A 16,489-nucleotide genomic window follows, 5' to 3' on the forward strand; every position below is an offset into this window, starting at 1 on the left:
ATATCAAAAAATGTCCTCGGGTGAGGATCAAAAAAAAAAAAAAAAGAGTATAACTGGCTCTGGCTGGTTTGGCTCAGCGGTCAGAGCGTCGGCCCACGAGACCAAAGAGTCTCGGGTTCGATTCCGGTCAAAGGCACGTACCTCGGTTGCAGTTAGGTCCCCAGCCCTGGTCAGGGTTGTGTGGGAGGCAGCCAATGATGTGTTTCTTGCATATCAGTATTTCTCTCTCTCCATCCCACTCTGTCTGAAAATAAATGCAAAAATATCCTTGGTTGAGGATTTTAAAGAATAATAATAATAGATTATTACTACAGTCTGGCCAGTGTGGCTCCGTGGCTGAGCATTGACCCATGCACCAAGAGGTCACCGGATGATTCCCGGTCAGGACACACGCCCAGGTTGTGGGCCTGACCCCAGTAGGGGTCGTGCAGGAGCCGGCCAATCGATGTTCTCTCTCATCGATGTTTCTGTCTCTCTCTCCCTTTCACTTCCTCCCTCTCTAAAATCAATAAAGAAAAAAAAAATTTTTTAAGATTATAACTACATACAATATGTGGTCCTTGATTGGACTCTATATTGAAAAAAACAGTTACAAGGAACATTATTGAGACAAGGACATTTGAAAATAAACATTGTATTAGATGATAGTATTGGGTTAATGTCAAATTCCCTGAGTGACGAGGGTGCAGAGGTTATATGGGTAAATGGCCCTGTTCTCGGTAGAGACTGCTGAAATACTTAGGGTGAAGTGTCACAATGCCTGCAGATCTCTCCAATGGTTCAGTACTTACCAAAATGACAAGGTTAAATAATTTGCCCAAGGTCGCATAACTAAGAAAAGGTAAGATGAAGAGATCAGAAATTGCCCAGCGTGTTGTTAAGAGCATGGGCTCTAGACGTCCGCCGGGTCGTGGGGGAAGAAGGTGGGTAGTGGGCTCTAGAGGAGCAGACCCCGGGGAGGAGGTAGTGCTGGTGCAGGGCCGGAAGGACTGGGCCAGCTCGTCCTCCACTGTTGTCTGTTTAAAGGTTGAAATCTTAGAGCCCTGGGAACAAAGGTTCAGTGTCCATGATGTTTTTTTGACATCACCATTAATAATGAACTGGCTAGCCCTGGACGGTTTGGCTTGGGTTAGAATGTCAGCCTGCGGGTCATGAGTTTGATTCCCAGTCAAGAGCATGGACCTGGGTTGAAGGTTCTTTCCCCAGCCCCGGGCCATGTGGGAGGCAACCAACCGATGTGTCTATCTCTCCCTCCCTCACTTCCAGTCTAGAAAATCAATGAAAAAATATCCTCAGGTGAGGATTAACAACAACCAAAACAAATAATAATAATGATATAATAATAATAATAGTAGTAATAAACAACCAGCTGGAAGAATTGTCTTTGAGTTATTTTCTGATGTGTGCCCCAAAGCCCCTGAGGACTCCCGGTGTCTGTACAGGTGAAAAGGGGACAGGGAACTCAATCAGAAGCCATTGCGTTATGAGTTGTCTCTTTCAAGAGTTATCAGAGTGTATGGCTCAGGGTGGTGACTTCAGTGAAGGAAATGGACCAGGAGGGGAATCCATTTATGAAGGATTTTTTTTTTATCCTCACCCGAGGACATTTTTTGATAGTTGTTCAGATAGAGTGGGAGGAAGAGAGAGAGAGAGAAACATCAACGTGAAAGGGACACATCGAGTGGTTGCCACCCGCACGACCCAACCAGGGCCAGGGACAAACTGCAACTGAGGTACGTGCTCCCAGCGGGAACCAAACCTGGGTCTCTTCGGACCACAGGCCGACGCTCTAACCACTGAGCCAAACCAGCCAGGGCCATTTATGGAGGATTTTTTTGAAGATGAGAATTTTGCTGTGAAACACAACAAAGAATGTCTCTGGCCAATGGCCCACAGAAGAAAGGATACAAATGGGTCACAGTTCTTCATGACAACAGAAGCAAGTCCTCACCAGCAGGCATCGTGCTGTTGGGACAAGTGACTGCTGGCCCGGACGCTGTGAGGGGGACAGCCAGCCCGTGAACAGCTGCAGCCAGCGAGCCATGTGCCGAGACGCAGGCAGTGACCCCAAGTGCAAAACCAAGAAGAAGAAAAGGCATAAAACCTCCTCCTCCTCTCCCCCGCTTCTCCTCAGTGACTCAGATAGTTCAAGTGGTTCTCAGTCCTCTTCTGACTTCTCTGATTCTGAAGGTGCTGCTGAAGAGAAATGTAAACAACAACAAAAAACAGGAAAAAAATCCCCCCCAAAAAGAAAGAAAAGCAAGAGAAATAGAGAGGTGCATCTAGTGAAAGTGACCTGAGAATCTTTTTTTTTTTCAATCCTCCCCCGAGGATATTTTCCCATTGATTTTCAGATAGAGTGGGGCAGGGGGGGGAGGAGAGAAAGAAAGAGACATCGATTGGTTGCCTCCGGCAAGACCCCAACCAGGGCCCTGGCCGGTTTGGCTCAGCGGTTAGCGTGTGGTCTGGAGAGACCTGGGTTCGGTTCCCACTAAGGGCATGTACCTCGGTTGCCTTTTGTCCCCGGCCCTGATTGGGCCATGTGGGTGGCAACCACTCGATGTGTACCTTTCACGTCGATGTTTCTCTCTTTCTCCCTCCCACTCTATCTGAACAAAATATCGAAAAATGTCCTCGGGTGAGGATACAGAAAAAAAAAAAGACCCCAACCAGGGCTGGGGATCAAACCTGTAACCCTGGTCTGTGCCTTTGACCGGAATCAAACCCGAAACTCTTTGGTCCGAGGGCTGTCACTCTAACTGCTGAGCCAAACGGGCCAGAGTGAGTCTGAGAATCTTGACTGTCTGTCCAGAGGAGACCCCTCCCCCTAGACCTGAAAATAGATTTCTAATGAGAAAAAGTCCTCCTAACCCTGGCTGAAAAGAAAGAAGCAGAGACAGAGACAGAGAGTGCACTCCACCTGACTCCAGTCTGCTCCAGACCACAGGTGACTTCCCAGGAGGGACCAGTGCTCTCAAACTATGTTAGATCAGCGTGGGGGTCGATTCGGACGCACAGTGAGTCGCTCCACGTCAGGGGGCAAGAGATGCAAAGAGCTCAAAGAATGAGAGCATCAAGTGGCGAAAGATGGTTCAAAGGGGTTAAGGGCTGAATGAAATAAAAGAAGCCCAGTTAGAGTGAAAGAGAAAAAAATAACTGGTCATAGGCATGTGTCTGAGAGTCCAAACAGAACAAGTGGAAAGGAAAAGACCATAAATCTGACAGCAAAAAGAGAGACATCAGAAGAAATTCAGAAAAAGATGGTAAGTATAATAAAAACAAGGTAAAGAAAAGAGCCAAATCGAAAGTAGGAGTAGAAGCAAAGAGGAAGGAAAGAGATACGAAGCGTAACAGACGCGAGGAGGATGAGGTCAAGGAGTAAAGGATCGTGAGAAGGCATAAGACAAAGGAAAGTCCGACTCTAAAGGAAAAGATCAGGAAAGGAGTAGAAGTAAAGAGAAGTCTAAACAGTTAGACTCAGCCTGGCCGGTGTGGCTCAGTGGGCTGAGGGTTGTCCCAGGGACTGAGAGGTCCTGGTTCGATTCCCGGTCAGGGCACGTGGCCCGGTTGAGGGCTCGCTCCCCAGTAGGAGGTGTGCAGGAGGCAGCCAGTGGATGTTTCTCTCTCACTCCCTTCTCTCTCTAAAAAATCAATTAAAAAAAACATATTTAAACAGTTAGAATAAAAAAGTAATGAGTATGAGCATAAGTAAGGACAGCCGTGCACGGTCTAGGAGAAGAGAACGTGGTACAACTAAAGGCGAGCGGCCACACAGAACGAGGGACCGAAGCAGCAGTGGGGACAGGAGCAGAGTGGCCCGGAAGCCGTGGTCGTGATCACAGCAGAAACGGGCTGTGCCACAGACACAGAGAGGGAGCAGGCGTCCAGGAGGGGTCACGGGCCGAGAGAGAAGAGCCACGCCAGGAAGGTAGAGAAGTAAAGACAGAAAGAGAAGGAGCAGAGATTCACGAGCTCAGAGAGAAAAGGAAGCCAAAGCAGGAACAAACAAATACAGAAGCCAAGAAAGTACAAATTAACACAGAAAAGAAAATTCTGAGCGTGAGAAAAGAATGTACTCTAAAAATCATGATTATAGTAGTTCAAATAACAAGGCTAAAAAGGCTGGTAGAGATCAAAGCCCACTCTCAAAAATGAAACAAAGTAGTCAGGACAATGAATTAAAGTTCTCCACACTGAAAAATAAGGCGGATGAGAAGACCAGACACTCAGTGGAGAAAACCAAAAGTCAAAGTGTCGGGACAATGGTGACGTCCATGATAAGAACAAAAAGTGTGGTCATGAGTCGAGCCCTGGCACAGATGAAGACAAATGAGTGCATCGTACAAACTTATTTCCATTCTGTCTTCACTTTTAAGTTTTAGGGACTTGCTGATGAATCTCCTTTCTGTATTTCCTCTTTACATTGTTTTGGGGTTGTTTTATATTTGTCCTTTTTTTTAAAAAAAAAAAAAATGTAGTCTTTATTTAATTGACCTTTTAATAATCTGCAACCTGAATAATTTGTACTGCTAAAGTTTTAATAACTTGAAATGAGAAAAACAGGAAGCAAAGCCAAGCAAAGAGCATGGGCCCTAGAGCCAGGCTGCCTGGGAAGCATGGAGCTCTGGCCCTTACCAGCTGTGTGACCTGGGGCAAGTTACTTAATCTTTCTGTGCCGATTCTCCTCATTTTAAAAGTGGGGGGGATGATGATGATGATGATCTATTCCTCCTAGTGTTATGCAAGCTGGAACATGTGCAGCCCTTGGTGCTCTGAACCTGTTTGAAGGAGAAAAATCTGAAACCAGGTCTAGTCTCTAGCAGAGACCAGACCTTTATGCTGCCTCCTCCCAAGAGAGATGGTGGAATCTCAATGGGTGGTGGGATAGAGGATGAAGGAACTGATGGATGACTGGGCCAGAGGAAGGAAAGGCAAGCCACAAGGGGCCAGCCCTCAGAAATCAAGTCCGGGCGCATAAGGAGGGGCTCACCAGGGGGGAAACCAGGTGGAGATGCCACAGGAGCCAGGCCTGACAGTGGGGTGTCCTACACTGAAGGAGAGGGAACAGGGTAGGACTCGGAACTCCAGCGCTCTCTGCTGTGCTCTGGGGGCAGAGGTGCAGATGAGGAGTAGACCCCAAATGATGAATCTCTGTCCCACTCGCAGGAAGTCTGGGGGTTGAGGGGGGAAGTGTGTGCCTTTGTAAACTAGCCCTCAGGAGAATCCATTCTCTGCCAACTGCTGAGTGCTTGGAATTCGCAGGTGTTCTGCCCCCTAGCAGCGTCACTGGCTATGGGAACTAACAGAAGAAACTGTCATATGGTCATTCTCTAGAACTCTCAGCAGGTTCAAGGTACCCAGGAGAGTGTCTGCCTGCGGTAGCTCTCATGACCCAGGCCCAGCAGAAGTACAAGCTGAGAACTATGATGAGAGAGGCCCCTGCATCCCAAGTGAGTGTGCAAGAAGGGGAGCAGGACAGACTGTGTATCCCCAGAAATGGAGTCTCTGAAGCAGGAGGGATTCAACTTGGCTGCAAACGGAAAACCATATAGTGGCTTAAATAAGACAGGAGTTTCTCTCTCATGTAAAAGAAGTCTGGAGGTAGAAAATTTGGGCTGGTATGGTGGTTCTCTAGTCATCTGAGACTCAGGCCCCTTCTGTATTTCTGCTCTATTAGCCTACTGCATGACTTTTTCCTCAAGGTCACTTCATTGTCCAATATGGCTGCTGAGCTCCAGCCATTGCACTGAATTCCGGACAGTGTGTAAAGGAAAAAAAAGGTTCATGTCCCCCACTCCTCTTAAGGAGTTTTCCTGGCGTTTCTGCTTACAAACCATTGGCTGCAACTGAGGCTGGGAATTTTTCTCTTGCCTGGGCACAATGCTGCCTTGTATAAAAGTGAGGTTCTCTTGCTAAGGAAATAAAGGGAAATGATTTGGGGTGGCTCTGAGCAGCCTCTGGCCCAGTCTACAAAGGCAAGAGGGCACCTTGGGTCAAAGGAAAGAAGACGGGGCCAGAAATCAAAAGATGTGCTCTGAACTTTATGAGTCCATGACCTTGGGTAAGTCTCAGAATCTCCCTGAGTCTCAGCCCCAAACAGAGGACCGTGGGAGGGTCAAGTGACGTGATGCTGTGAAAGGGCTTCATAAACCATAAAGCACTATCTCCATGTAAGGAATGATGTGCTGCTGCTGCTGCTGCAGTAATATGAAGAGTGGCTGGCTGTTTGCTACAGGGGGAAAGGAGAGGAACCTGGAGAAAGAAGGAAGGTGAAATTTGCTGGGACAAGTAGAAAGAAGACAGAGATGCTGCTACCACTGAGCTGTGCATGAGAAACACGCCTGCACGCAGGAGCCTCTTCCCCCAGGGCCACATGCCCCAGGTCACGTAAAAACCCAGAGTCTGGCAGAGGTCCTTCTTCTGCCCTCAGGGCTCCAGACAGGCAGGCAAACAAACATGACACCTGGGGGAGACCCAAGCACCCGGGAGAGAGGGGAGGCCTCCAGGAGCAGAAACCAAGTTCAGGGGCCCCACAGGGCCAAAATACCTTGCCGATTAGTCAATAGGACAACACATCGGTCAAGCTAGTGGGGGAGAAACCAAAACCCCAGCCAGATCTATTATTTAGCAGTTTGTCATCAAGCAAAAATATAAATTATTCCCTCCCCCTCCCCCTAACTGCAGGGTTGTTTGGTATTACGTGTTACCTTGGGTCAACCAGGGCCAAGTCAAATGTTTCAAATCAGCTCTCCCATGGTGTCCAGTAGGGCAGCTGGGAGGTGACCTCCCAGTGTCAGGGGAAGGGACAACCTCTTCTTTTGGCCTATATCCTTGCAAACAGCTCTCCAAGGGGGTAGTGGGATCTCAGGGGTGCACTTGAAGAATTTTATGACACAGTCCACCCACAAGTATTTGCTGAATGCCTACTGTATTCCTGCAAGCCCAGGGCAATGATGGATTGTGCTCCAGAGGCCAGAGTGTGGGGCTTTTCTTGGTGCTGGGGTGTACCCCACTCCCCTCCAGGTCCCTGGCAGTGTGAGCGGTGGAGAGTCGGCTGTTTAGAGTTCAAAAACTAATTGCTTACAGCTCCTGGGGCCTTGGGGAGTGGGGCAGTACAAGTCACAGCAGCGTAGAGAACTATAAACCTAGTTGCGTGGTCCCCCTGGCTTGGCACAGATTAAGTGTGTAAGTCAGGCTTTTGTAGCTTTACTTTCTTGTTCACCATCCCCTTTGCTCAAGACTCAGACCAGAATCTTTTAAAAAGTTATGTTAGCCCGGCCAATGTGGCTCAGTGGTTGAGTATCAACCCCTGCACCAAGAGGTTGCCGGTTCAATTCCCAGTCAGGGTACATGTCCAGGTTGTAGGCCTGATCCCCAGTGGGGGTCATGCAGGAGGTGGCCAATCAATGTTCTCTCTCATCTCTCCCTCTCCCTCTCCCTTCCTCTCTCTCCAAAATAATAAAGAAAAATATATTTTTAAAAAAGTATGTTTAAGTAAAAATATAGTATACAGAAAAGAACACATGATAAGTGTAAAATAGCTTGGATAATTTCCCCAAAGTGTTACCCAGGTAACAGCATCTAAGAAATAGAACACTGGCAGCCCCCCAAGTCCCCCTCGTGCCCCTGCCATTAATCACTCCTCAAAGGCAGCCCTGCCCTGACCTCTGGCACCGCAGCCTCGGAGCGCCCGTTTTTGAGCTTTGTCCAGATGGAATCATACAGGATGTTCTCTTTTGTGTCTGGCTTCTTTCACTCAACATTGTGTTTGTGAGATTCACCCAGATTGTAGTGTGTGGTTGTCATTTACTCTCACAACTGCACAGCATTCCATTGTGACTTGACAGCACTTCATCACTCTACTGGACATTTGGGCTGTTTCCAGTTTAGAGCTGTCATGAAAGTGTTGCTAAAAACAGAACTTTCTTCTCACAATCAGGTCCCACAGCCTGAGTGTGGGGCGGGTGAGGGAATGTGCATCATATAAAATTTGCCATTTTAACCCATTTTCAGTGTAAACATTCAGTGGTATTAGTTCTAGTCACACTGCTGTATAGCCGTCACCACTATTTCCGAAATGTTTCATCATCCCAAACAGAGAAGCTTACCCATTGGGCAGTAACTCTCCATTTTCCCTCTCCCAGGCCCTGGTTACCTCTATTCTACTTTTTGTGTCTATGAATTTGCCTGTTCTCGGTACCTCACCTCATTGGAAGCACACAACACATGTCCCTTTGTGACGGGCTTCTTTCACTTAGCACAATGTTGTCAAGGTTCATCCGTGATCAGAACTTCATTCTTTCGATGACTGGATAATATTCCACATTTTGTTTATTCATTCAGCTGTCAATGGACACGTGGGTTGCTTCCATGTTTTGGCAGTTGTGAGGAATGCTGCTATGAGCATTGGTGTGCGGGAATCTGACACACAGCCTCTTACGGACCACCTGCTGTGTGCAGAGAACTGAGATAGGCACCCACCCGTCCATTAATAGACTGAATGCAAATGAAGTGAAATTATTATCCCCAGGCTACAGATGTGGACACTGAGGTTCAGAGAGATCAAGAAACTTTCCCAGGATCAAGGGGCTGAGGGCATTGTTTAAATGCAGACCCTTGACCTAAAATCCAATGTTCTTTCCATCCCTCCCCACCCACCACCCCCTGCAACTCTCTGGTCACAGAGGGAGTTAGAAGGTTTTGGTTAGCAGCCTCGTTCTTACTTTAGTCCAGGTAGGAAATCTTTCCCTTGGAGCCACTAAACCTGGACCTGTACTTTCTGGAAGCATTTTCCTCTTTCTTGGCAAACAGCCCAAGGCAAGGGAACAAGAGAAGCCTCTTGGCCTCCTCAACTCAACCCTTAAACTTAGTGCTCCAGTTTTTTTTTACAAAAAACTACACATTTTGTCACACCTCTGCCTTCCTGCCACCAGCCCTCCTGAGCGTCCCAGGACTCAGGCTACATCTAAGACCTAATTAGATTTGTATTCAAGGGACAGGGAGAGGACTGCCTGACTCAAAGTGTCCTTGTTCTGTGCCCTACCACGGCAAATTTAGGTGGAAGAGCCAACTGTGTGCTGGGCTGCGCGTAGTTTGCTCTGGGAAGTGATCAAATATGCCCCATACAGTCCCTGTGGTGGGGCAGCCCTGTCTGCCTTGTGTGTGTGTGTGGGGGGGGGGGGGGGGTGGAGGGGAGGACAAAGGCCAGAGAAAAACAAGGATCAAGCCCCATCAGGTGGGATCCTGGTGGTACAGGAATGCTGCCCAGGGTTCTGCAGGGAGGTTGGGGACACCAGAGGGAACATCCCCAGACAGGGCCTGTTGAAGGCCCTTGTCACTCACTATGCAAATGTTACTTGAGTGCCTACAGCGTGCTAGGTCCCAGAGAGAGGGAGCCACAGACACACACAACTCCCAGGGCCTGCCCGAGCCAACCTGGGTCCTAAAACAAGGCAAACCCAAGCACAGACCTGTGGCGCCGGCCGACCTCCCAGCCCCCTTGCGGGCAGTACTCGCCTCTCGGCGCAATAGGGGCTTCGGGCCCCTTGCTGAATCCTGCCCAGGTGATCCGAGGCGCGGCACTGGGGTGCAGAGCCATGGTGCCCCCAGCCCCCAAGGCGTCGCTGTCCCCCTCTCCACGCTCGGTGCCGGCCTCCTCCCCGCGGACAATGGGCCTTTCAGCAGCCTCCGCCCCCACTGGAAAATCCCCGCGCGGTCTCGGGGAGGCGGCGTCTGCTTCCCTCGAGGTGAGGGATTCCGCGCCCCGACGAGGTGCAGCTGCACCGCCCGCAGGCGCCGGACGGCCGGACCCCCGCCCGGGAGCCCGCAGGGAACCCCGAGCCCAGCGCTGGGCGGCGGGACACCGGCTGCCTCCGCCCCAGCTCTGCCCGGCGGAGAATCAGATGCTTTAAATTTTAATTTAAACATATCCCCATTTATAACTGTCGCATAGATGCAGACATTTGATCACATCACACAAAACGTTCAAGTCCGTTCCTTGTTCTGTTTTTTCCCTTTTCCCGACTCTCGGGGAAGAGCCGCGTGGAGAACCGAGCGCTTCGGCGGCTCCGCGTTCGCGGGCACAGGCAGCCGCCCTTCTGCGCCCGCACACGGAGGCCTGCCCAGCGCTCTCCCCGGCGTCTTTCCCCGCATCATAGGCACTACCGTGGTTGTACAGCGGTCTTTTAAAAAGATCATTTTTATTTACACACAGTACAATCCACCGTGATCAGTGGGTTAAACTACCCCCTTCTGACAGGCATCACTCCTCCCCGGTGTTCGCGCCGCAGCCGCGGTGTGCTGACGTCCTCCTTACACGGCCACAGGTGTCCCGAAGGCCTGCTGGGTGAGGTGTCCCTCGGCTTAGTTTTGGGAGACACTGCCGACTGCTTTCGCAAAAGGCATGCGTGAGGAGGCCCCCTCCCAGGGGCAGTGCGCTCCGGGAGCGCTCTGTGCCGGGACCACGCTCAGCCGCCTCACTGTCACTTTGATTTGTACTTCCCTGACCCCGCCATGAACTGGAGCATATCTTCATCTGCTGGCTGCCACTTAGCTCTGCTTTTCCAGGACTGCAGCCTCCGGTACATCTTGGTACACTAGAAGCACGAAATTCCCGCTTGCCCAGGACAGCTGCAGAATGAGCTGCTAGGGTTAGTGGAGTGGCCTAGTTAGTAGAAAGTTTCCTCATTTGTCACTCCCAGTTATGGGTTTTCAAAAGATGAGACCAGCCCTGGCCGGTTTGGCTCAGCGGTTAGAGCGTCGGCCTGCGGTCCGGAGAGACCGGGTTCGGTTCCCGCTAAGGGCGGGTACCTCGGTTGCAGTTTGTCCCCGGCCCTGGTTGGGTGGTGTGGGTGGCAACCACTCGATGTGTCCCTTTCACGTCGATGTTTCTCTCTCTCTCTCTTCCTCTCTCTCCCTCCTGCCCTGTCTGAACAAAAAATGGAAGAATGTCCTCCGGTGAGGATAAAAAAAAAAACAAGATGAGGCCCTAAGCAGTTACATGTAGTAATAGGACTGTAACTAATATGAGGCATGTGGGGAAAGGAAAGTGAGTGGGCTTTGGGGTCACTTACTAGCTATGTGCTATTGGGTAAGTCTCCTAACCCCTCTGAGCCTCAGTTTGCTCATCTGTGAAACAGGATAATAAGTGGCTGTGCTGCCTATTTTGTGGTTGTTGAGAACCCTGTCAGTTACTTATGTGAAGAACCTAGGTCATGGTAGGTGGTCACTGAATGGTAGTCAGCTTGGTCAGCATGGCTCAGGCTTTCCTCTGGCGGTTACACGGGCCTGTCAGAGGCCGGGGGTTGGCCCACATGTCCAGCATTGCATGGGTCTGGGTGAGACAGACTGTTTCCTGTGGGCCCACTGATCAGATTAACATAAACCAGGGTTTCACAACCTCAGCACTGTTCTTTGGGCTGGATTGTTCTTTGTCGTGGGGGACTGTCCTGGGCTTTGTGGAATGTCTAGCAGCATCCCTGGCCTCTACCCACTAAATTTCAATAGCACACCCTAGTCCTCAGTCACAGCAATAAAAAATGTCCCTAGACCTGGTCAAATGTAGCCTGAGGGGCAACATTGCCCATGGTTCAAAACCACTGATATATATCCTCTGGGAGAAACTTCTTGTGGGTTGGCATAGCGAGGGGAGAATCCATCGCCCTGCTCCCTCTCTGCAGGGTGGCCGCCCTTCAGCTTTGAGAATTCCCCAAGCAGAGCCTAAATGTTGCCCGGGTCTGGGCAGGGGGTGTAGGGTGGGCAGGAGCAGATAATGGTGTCTTCCCTAGGGGTGTCCTTGAAATGCGCAGCCTGGGCACAGGAGAGAACCGGACACGCTGTACTTTATAGGTGCTGTCCAAAGCTGCCTACGGTAGGAGCTGTGCCTTAGAGACCCTACAGACTGGCTGGGAGGATAGGCGAGCCCAGATGAAGTCGCAGAATGATCATGGACAAACGATAGTCTATACTTTTCTTCTTTTGCGGGCTGTAGAGTTGACCCAGGCTCGGCCATGGGCTCCCACTACAGCCATGGCTTCTTACCTCTCTGTGGCTGGCCAGAGAATCTGTGTTCAGCCCTCCCTTCACATCTCTTCCACCCGTGTCGAACAGGATGTCTCATCCTCACTGCAAACTCTGCCCACCCCAGACACAGTTCCTCCGCTTCCGTCCTGGCTCAGTTCAAGTCAATACGGATTTCTTGAGTGCTGAGGCAAAGGCTGCTGGTAGCTTCCCAATGTCAGTCCTTCCCTTCTTCACTCAGGACACAGCTCTGGGCAACACGCCCTGCTGAGAACGCTACCTTCCCAGGTCTCGCTTGCAGCTTGGTGTAGCCATGTGATTAAGTTTTGGTTAATGAGGGGCAAGCAGAGGGTGATGGATGACTTCTAAGTAGCTTCTGTCCTCCTTCCCTCTCTTTCTGGAATTCAGATGTAATGAGTGGAACCCCAGTAGCTATTTTGGGCCATGAGGAGAATTTGAGGATCACAGAGCAGAGAGGTAGAAGGACCCTAGTGACGTTGGAGCTGCTGCACCAGCCCTGGGGCTGAGGAGTCACGTGAGAGAAGAAACCCGGTGTGTTTACGCCACTGTAACTAGATTTTTATTAGAAGTCAAAAACAATTTCAACTGGGGCAGGTGTTCCCTTCCAAGTCCACACATCTGTCTTTACTTTTCTGCAGGTCTCTCTGTCATCAGGCTGAATACCTTGGGATTGACATTGATTTGTATTTCTCCAGCCAGTCAGACACCATGACCTGTCAATTTTTGGCACTGAGTACCTCCTGTACCCACCTGTCTCTTCCTCTTCATCATCCTCAGCATGGCACAAACAGGGTGGTGGGAGCTTGGTGATGATGAGGGGGACTCAGAGACTTCGGAACCAGTGGCTTAGATGGCCACCTGGGCCGGGAGACACCTCTAGAGGCTGGCATGGAGGTGATGACTGGGTTTATCAGTTAGGACTCTCGTTTGTCCTGTGCACCCAGAGCGAGCACAGTGCCTGACACATAGTAAGTGCTCAAAAGTAACTGAGGGTTAGCCCTGGCCGGTTTGGCTCAGCAGTTAGAGTGACAGCCCGTGGACCAAGAGGTCACGGGTTCGCTTCCTGGTCAAGGGCATGTACCTGGGTTGCAGGTTTGATTTCTGGCCTTCGTTGGGGTCGTGTGGGAGGTAACCAATCAATGTGTCTCACATCTATGTTTTTCTCTCTCTCCCCCTCTCTGTCTCCCACTCTATCTAAAAATCAATGAAAAAATATCCTCAGGTGAAGATTAACCTGGAATAAAGTAGCTGAGGGATTAATTAATTAAGTAGTGATGTGGACATGTAGACACTGTGTTTGCCATTCAGGTGCACACACACTACCTTTCATTGTGGAGACACCGGGTTACAAAGAAAACCCTCAAGAGTTTGCTGTTGACTTGAGCCATGTCACTTGTAAGAAGGACAAAATATGTATGTGGTCAGCTTGAAACCCAGGCCCACTACTAGAAATAAACTGAGCCCTTGTTGAAATCACACAGGAAAACTGAAGGGAGGCGGGGCGACGGGTGGCAGGAAAATGCCTGAGATCTTACACAACGTGTGCAAACAGAATGACGGGCCGGACGGGGCCGGGCAGCTCCGGGTGTCCAGGAATTAATAGCCCTGCTGAGGCTCTGGGGCTCCAGAAACGGAGCTATTTAAAGCCAAGAAATGTCATTTCCACCCACAGAGGCTACCCCCATTGCGTTATCTGGATGCTCCTCAGCCCTCTCGTGTTCTGGCAACTTCCCTGGCCTGACCTCCCAGAGGCGGGACCTCCGGGCTCACGGCCAACCTGTCATCCCTGCTCTGTGGGAGGCGGGCTGACCTCAGCCTCTCCAGGACCCTTCTCCTATCTGCTCAGGCCCGGGGACAGGCTGAGGGGAGGCTCAGGGCCCTTCACTCCTCAGAAAGGAAGTCTAAGAGCTCAGAGGCTGCTCACACAGAGAAGTCAGCCAGCCCAGCAAGGTGGGCCCGGGGCCAAGGCTGGGAGATGGGATCTGGAGACAGAGACCCTGGCCCACCAGAATCATCCCTGTCCTGCTTTGTGACCTCAGGCCATTTGCTTCCCTCTTGGGGCCCCCATTTCCTCACCTGGACTGGGAAATGAGAGACTCTTCCTCTCCTTGCCCTGTGTCTGGGGGAGGCCACAGGAGATCAGAGAAGGAAAGTCTTTTGAAGCTTTAGGAAGAAAAGCACCATAGAAATCCAGGTATTACCTGCAGCTCCTTCTCCCCTCCCCTGCAGACCAGGTAATCCAGGAACACTTCCTCCCGAGGCAGGAGGCAGGAGGCAGGAGGCAGGAGGCTTACGTTTGAAGTGTCAGAGGGCTCCAGACGTGTGAGGGAGCCTCAGGCCCCACGCTCCTGGGGCGCAGGCTCCTGTGCTTGCCAGGCACCAAAGGCAAGAACTTCCCCACATCCTGTCTGCGCCAATTCCACGTACCTGTTCTGGCTGATGTTCCCGCGCAGGGGAGGAGGGGCACTCAGAAGCCTGGAGACCGCCAAGCCAAGTCTGCCTGCGGGTGTCTGATGCCCAGCGATGGCTGGGCTGACTTCCTGGAGCTGAGGCCTGCCCGGGAGAGCACAGGGCTAACTGGGACTCGAGGAGGGTGTAATGAGGTGCGGGGCACCCTGCCCGAAGGCTCCCCCAGTTCAATGCTGATTTGTCCGTTACCACCACTCACGGGCAAAAGGGAGCTAGAAAAGGCGGCTTCTTCTTCTTCTCCTTCTCCTTCTCCTTCTCCTTCTCCTTCTCCTTCTCCTTCTCCTTCTCCTTCTCCTTCTCCTTCTCCTTCTTCTTCTTCTTCTTCGAAACAGCAATGGAAATGACGCCTTGCAGGTTCTTCATTTTTTAAAAATAGCGTTGTTTTTTTTAATCCTCACTCGAGGACATTTTTCCTTTTTTTTTTTGGTTCAGGTAGAGTGGGAGGGAGAGAGAGGGAGAGAGAGAGAGAGAGAAACATTGACGTGAAAGGGACACATCGAGTGGCTGCCACTCACACGACCCAACCAGAGCCGGGGACAAACTGCAACCGAGGCACGTGCCCTTAGCGGGAACCGAACCCGGATCTCTCTGAACCACAGGCCGACGCTCCAACTGCTGAGCCAAACCAGCCAGGGCAATAGCTTCTTTTTTTTTAATGTTTTTATTGATTCCAAGAGAGGAAGGGAGAGGGAGAGAGGGAAACATCCATGTGAGAGAGATCAATCAGCATGTGCCCTGACCAGAAATCGAACCCAAGACCTCTTTGTGCATGGGACAATACTCAACCAACTGAGCACACTGACCTGACTTATTTCTTTTTTTTTTTTATATTCTCACCCAAGGATATTTTTTCCATTGATTTTCAGATAGAGTGGGAGGGAGGAAGGGAGAGAGAAAGAAAAAAATATTGATGCGAGGGAGACACATCAATTGGTTGCCTCCTACACGACCCCAACCAGGGTTGGGGATCCAGCGGCAACCGAGGTACATGCCCTTGACAGGAATTGAACCTGAGACTCTTTGGTCCGCAGGCTGACGCTCTGACCACTGAGCCGAACCAGCCAGGGCGTGTCTTCTTCTTCTAAAGGACATACTCGTGAGCTCAGGGTAATACAAAGAAGTCAGGAGCTAGGGCAGAAGGACAGGAGCAGCCTCCAAGGGGCCCAGACACTTTGAGGCATAACAGGCAGGATGGTTAGCACCTTGGCCCAGGGGCAGTAGCACGTCAGGACCACTGCCAGAGAGCACTGGGAACGGGGTGGCTGGGAAGATTGTGGGACTCAGCCAGGCTCTGGGAGTCAACCTCGGGTAATAGTGCCCCTGCATCAAGGCTTCAGGCAGGAGCCTCCAACTCTCAGGGTGAGTGATTGGCAAGACTGGGTGGAGAGCTTGTGTGTGAGGGACCCGTAATCACAGCAGTGCCAGTGGTAATGCCATAGTCACAAGAAACGTTGCGGGATAGGCTGGGTTAAGAATCCAGTGTGTCTCCTTGATTTGGGCCCGAGTCACTGGGTAGGAGGACCAGCTTGGAACCGAGGCCAGACCACGCACTGGTGTTTTTTTTTTTAAATCCTCACCCAAGGATATTTTTCCACTGCTTTCTAGACAGAGTGGAAAGGGGAGAGAGAGAGAGAGAGAGAAACATCGATGTGAGAGAGACACATCAGTTGGTTGCCTCCCACAAGACTCTGGCTGAGGCCAAGGATCAAACCTGCAACCCAGGCATGTGCCCTTGACTGGGAATCGAACCTGTGACCCTTTGGTCCGAGGGCCAATGCTCTGACCGCTGAGACAAAATGGCCAGGGCCAGACTATGAACTTTTGTTCGAGGAGCCACGGCGAGCCGGGTTTGGTGTACAATCCAGGTGGCCCTGGCTATAGCTCCAGGTACAGCCTGACCCAGTAAATCAGTCCACAAACGCAAGTGAATCCAGGTGTGAGCAAGATGTGACTCTAGACTCTGTCAGGGATGTGAAAACCT

At 50.9% G+C, this 16,489-nt stretch overlaps 1 pseudogene; it reads left to right on the forward strand.

Annotated features, from left to right (window-relative positions):
* The first annotated feature begins 846 nt into the window (after positions 1–846).
* The window catches only part of LOC118621332, a 38,683-nt pseudogene continuing 23,040 nt past the window's right edge, over positions 847–16,489 (forward strand).

Source organism: Molossus molossus, unplaced genomic scaffold (genome assembly GCF_014108415.1).
Source record: "Molossus molossus isolate mMolMol1 unplaced genomic scaffold, mMolMol1.p scaffold_m16_p_8, whole genome shotgun sequence".
NCBI classification, from domain to species: Eukaryota; Metazoa; Chordata; class Mammalia; order Chiroptera; family Molossidae; genus Molossus; species Molossus molossus.